At 36.6% G+C, this 5,318-nt stretch overlaps 2 long non-coding RNA genes across 4 annotated transcripts in view; one reads left to right on the top strand and one right to left on the bottom strand.

Annotated features, from left to right (window-relative positions):
• LOC140342191 (uncharacterized) overlaps positions 1-2,712 on the bottom strand; it is an 8,399-nt gene extending 5,687 nt beyond the window's left edge. The window contains exons 1-2 of one of the 2 annotated variants that reach the window (XR_011923012.1): positions 2,225-2,712; positions 1,982-2,122 (exon numbers count right to left, since the gene is read on the bottom strand). This is a non-coding gene — a long non-coding RNA (uncharacterized lncRNA). Of the gene's footprint in view, positions 1-1,972; positions 2,123-2,224 lie in introns of both variants that reach the window. The other variant, XR_011923011.1, reaches the window with a different exon arrangement.
• Positions 1-5,318, top strand: part of LOC140341675 (uncharacterized) — a 69,486-nt gene that overhangs the window by 9,354 nt on the left and 54,814 nt on the right. The gene's annotated exons all lie outside the window — the stretch shown is intronic.

Here is a 5,318-nt window from a genome sequence, read left to right as displayed (position 1 = left end):
AGCACGCCAAGGTCTTGCCATACCATCTGACATCATTTTTCTCAACTACTAAATATATAGACTCAGTTTAAAAACATAGTTTCTCACTAAAATTCATTGAAGAAGATAAAAATATACTTGAACTCCTTTACTCTTGGTGTGGTACTCGTACCCGAGTCATTGTGCTGTGTTGTATAAACTCATAACCACACTGAAGAATAAAGTTTATTTCAGATCATCATCTTCTGAAATATACAGGGACTGTCTGCTTGATAACAATACAATGACTGCAGTCCTAATATGACATTGCCCCAATACTTCTGGTAGCCAGAGATCTTATGATCTTGACATGGGCAAAACTTACCAGAGTGATGTGTGCCTATTTCCTCTGTAGCCATGTACCTTTATGTTAAGCTATAGGTATGCTTCAAATTGGCAGTAAGAACTCAATCATTTTATAATCAGATTTCAGAAATATAACTTAGTCAGAAGCAAGTAGTCTCTTTCTAGCTACAATGCAAAATCCAATAATAAACTGCATTCTGCACTTGATAATCTATGGTCATGTTACTAACTGAGCTCACAATCTAAGGTCCCTACCATAGTAATGGTCTTATATTTCCACGATAGCCTAGGGACAATTTTGGGGGGAAATCAAATTACCTACCAGTATGTTTTTGGAAGGAAACCCACACAAACACAGGGAGAACATTCATACTCTTCGAAGATAGTGTCTTGGCTGAGATTTGAACCCTGAGGGCCAGAATGCTAACTTTGGAGCCATCACAAAACTTTGAGAAGCCGCAATACTAAGTACCTAAGTGGTAAGAAAATCCAAACTTTTTTATGTTTATTTGTTTTTCTTTTAAGAAAATAAATTCCTAGAATATTTTAAACATTCCCAGTAAGCAGCTGATCCTACAATCTAAAATCCCCGGAGTACAAAAGGGTAATTTATTGGACTTTCCACCATAGTAAAAGACGAAATCTAGGTGGAGGTTTGGAGAAGTCCCGTTAAAGGGACAAATATAAAAAAATGAATCCAGATCATGAGTGGATATCACAATTTTTGGAAATTTGGTGATTTTCAATGGAAAGAACGTCAAACAAAAAGCAAGCAACAATAATACTTTGTATAACGTACATGGTAAAACTATGTAGGCGTTTTGGTCAATTGTTTAGGTAAAATGTACAGTTATATTCAAACATCATGACAAATAGGCAAAAAGTAACGAAGCAGTCTTAAAATGTAATGTTTAATGCAGTAATGAGAATTCTGCGCTCGTATCGTCTCTGGCAATGCAGAACATAGAGGATGTACAACAGAGGACTGTTTGCGTTGAGGAATTGTTTGGCCATCAACCTAAAGACCAGAGTGCTAGTTACAAAGTTAGTTAGGTTGAAAACTGAAAGTCTATCAAGTTCAACCGCTAGGGAAGTAAAAATGTCCCAGATAACAACCCTATAGACATAAATGATCCAGAGGAAGGCAAAAACATACGGTGGTTCAATTTTCTCCAACAGGGGAAAAAAAATCCTTCCTTATATCATGATGTTCCTTGGATCAACAGTCTCTGTTGTCCTTACTTTTATACCCAGTTATATTCTTTGCTATATTATACATTACACTTAGCTTAACAGGTTCATGTTTTTGATATTAACATTAATGTCATGCCACAAAGTTTAAATATTCAAAAAATCATGTCTTGTATTGGTCCAACTTAAGCATTGAGCATCATTATCTATGTTTAGCAAGGCTGCAGTACTGGGTTTCACATATAGAATTGCTTACAAAGGATGAATATATCTAGTTCCATTGTTTCAATTCAGTAGACGTTAACTCTTAAACTTGTGGTCCTTCCAGAGGCATTCTAGGTACATAAACCAAATAGAAGGACCATTCTCACTTATTCTTGGAAATCTCTTTAAAATAGATCTAATGAATTGACATTTCGTTTTCTGTGAATTATAACAAATTGCTATTTTTACTTACAGTGTTCACCTTTTTCATCTCAGTGTACTAATAGTACATCTCAGTGCTTTCCTCTAGCCGCTACAACCAGTTCATGTCTTCACATACCCCCTCCAGTGCCAACAAGTCAACATAAGACGTGTAGTTGATCACTCTAAAAGTCTACATTGCCTATTAAAAGTAAAACAAGTTATATTGATCTATAGTATTTTCACTTTTCAAGTGAACACTAAGGCTTTAGAGTGAAATTCATTTTTTTTTTTAAATCCTTACCTGTCATCACACATTTTCAAAAGGAATGGTCAGGATGAGACTTGTCTTCATGTGGCCAAGTTCTTATTTGGGTTCCAACATCACTGCTTGTTTGAAGTGTTTTGAGTTCCTTTTCTGTATGGGCCAGAAGATGATATATTTAACAGTGGACAGCCAGGGTCTGGCCAGTGTGGGTACCACTGCAGTGGTGGATCAGCAGTCCCCTGGCACAAAAGCTAGTCAAGGGACTGAGACTCTAGATAACATTAAGGGGAAAGAAAGTTTTCTTTTCAAAATATTGTAATTTGGAATTATCACTTCATAACAGGTCCTGATGAATATAAGTGGTTTGTTTATTTGCATGTTGCTTGTGTGAATAACCTATAATACAGAGAAAAGGGAGTTTTTGGCTCAGCCGTAGAAAACCCAGAAAAAATGATATTGTCCCAGGGGGCGTTGTGATCAGAACAGAAGCAGAGTGGAAATCTTCCATTGTACAGACTAGAAGGCATCTCTTATCCCTTTACATTATTATAGGCCATGCCCGATAGGGCTATAACTGGTTTTGTGGCACCTGGGAACTACACAATAGTAGGCAGATAGATGGTTTTCATGTTACGATGGTTGATCCTTATACTTAATCAAATTATTATGCTACATTAGGATATAAATCTTCCCTGTTAAATATTGCACTTGTTCCTCCCAGAAGCCAGTATAAAGGAAACCTAAAGGTAAAAAAAAAACTTGGAGGGTTTAACAATTTTTTTGACCTTTTATTCTGTATGGTGAACATAACTGGGGGTTAAGTAGCATACTTCTTTCTCAGCTCAGAGAACTGCCAGAAGATTATATTCCAATATTAAACATTCACATTTTACTATTTACACACAAATAATATTACATCTTTCCTGATTGAGTATTTCCAGTAAGACCCACTCAGTTACCACAAGTTCTTATAAAGTTTATGTTGTTGACTTTATTTGTGGAAAACAAATTCTGAAGTCATTTTTTAGAGCCACAGTGTGCTTGTATGCTGTAGGTGTTTTGAATCACTGCCTAGTTCACGTGTATCCTCAGCCAACTTTTACTTCATTTAGGAACAATGATGACCTATTTCCATGTATTTAACTTGGTAAACAACACAGTACTGTTGACTGTACATACCAATAACTATGTATTAACCAGGGGACTGAATTTGAGGTTATACTACCTAGAGGCACAAGAGAGGGTTTACCAGAATTGGATAATGCACCCTCTCTAATACTTTTGACTGTACAAAGCAATAACTATGAATTAATCAGGGGACTGATTTTGAGGTTGAACTACCCAGAGGCACAGGAGAGAGGGTTTAGCAGAATTGGATAACATACCCTCTCTAATAATTTTGACTGTACATAGCAATAATGATGAATTATTGAGGGGCACAAGACAGGGCTCAATACAACTGGATGATTCTCAAGCTACCCTGGCTAGAAACATAGGGCCTAGTGAATGCTTCTTTATTCCTGTCCAACCCTAGCAAGCAATAGAGATTACAATGGGTGGACTACATTTTTGGCAGCTATTGCAAGGTCCAGCTTGGAGCTTCACTTCCGTCCAATAACATATTAGGTTTTGGAAGGATTGCCTCGGCTGAGGCATTGGTTTCTTAGGCACACAACTGGTTTGAAGACAAGCAGATATTTATCTGTCTCCAAAAGACATCTGCCTGTCTTTGAACAACCCAACAAATGCTTTGCATAAAGATGCCACTTCATGCCTATCCACTCTTACATGATGCAATATGTAATAGGAATCTGTAGTCCCACAAAGATTCATTGCCAGTTGCCTACTAAATCAAGTGTTAACAGAGAAGTCAAAATAAGTTTTAATATTTTAGCCCTTCCAAATTTCTGACTTAAAATACATGGCCGTATATGGATCTATTTCATGGGAGGATTATTTTAAATCTGTTGAAAATTCTTTCCTCCCCCAACTTGTGAGCATTAGTCTCCAGAAACCACTTAAAAGCCTCTTAATTTAGAACGCCATGACTGTGTGATGACATAATTGTTTTGAGCTACAAAGAGTCCGGCCGCAGTGACGGAGTTCTCTGTACTTTATGGATTGATATTTCAGATATGTGCGCCAATAGAGGTCTAGTTACAGGGAGCTGGCACGATTGTAGACTTTGTGGGAAAAGCAATCCACTTGACTTTCTTACACATGCAGAAAACTAAATATATATGGTACAATGGAACAATGCATGGCCAGCTGTTCATGGAAAGTGAAGAAAACAAGACATTTTACTGTAATGAAATAGAGCATTATGAGTTCAAAAGGGCAAATCTTGCTTCTTATAAAATATACGGGGTATGATGTAGAAAAGATGGATGAAAATATTCAACGTGTTGGATGGAGCATCCAATTGTATACTTCCATTTACTAGAACAATGTTAAACCAGGGCTCCTTCAAAGGTTGCTAGTAGTCTCTTGAGCAGTGGTAGATTCATCTCCCACCTAGTACTTCAAACAAGGTATATTTTTTAGTTTTTTTTGTCGGGGCATCCTTACCACTAACCGCCAACTGAGGGGCGAATGCAGAGACGATCTCCGGGGTTTTCCCGGTGACGTCGGGGCGGGCGGGAGGTGCAACGGGAAATTTAAATAATTTTGCATTGGATTCAATACAAAATAACCGTTTTGGGTCAAATACAAAGTAATCTTGATCTAATATATATATAATTATATTATATATGCTACTGTACAGTTATATTACATGTATCACTATTTTTTTAATTTAACAGATTTTGTGTATTTTTATTTAAAGTTTATTAATAAATTTATTAAATATTGGGCATATTTCGGTGAGTTATGCCTAAGAATTATAGGCCTACAATGAAAAATAAATTTGCATGCAAAAAAGTAACACTTTTGGCGTGGAAATATGGACAGAATTAGAACGCTAGGAGGGTTTAATTGACACAAAAAGTGAGGGGCTTCTGTCCACTGATCACTAAATATTGGATCAGTGTTTATTAAACTGATACTTCAGTGATTGGCAAATGCTGGACAGTTACAGAACCAAACATTTTCTTATACCACATGAGAACTTTATTGGTAAGATATCTGCACT

This window comes from Pyxicephalus adspersus, chromosome 12 (assembly GCF_032062135.1).
Source record: "Pyxicephalus adspersus chromosome 12, UCB_Pads_2.0, whole genome shotgun sequence".
In the NCBI taxonomy this organism is placed as follows: Eukaryota; Metazoa; Chordata; class Amphibia; order Anura; family Pyxicephalidae; genus Pyxicephalus; species Pyxicephalus adspersus.
The sequence above is the reverse complement of the archived record's forward strand: the minus strand, read 5'-3'. Positions and strand labels throughout refer to the sequence as shown.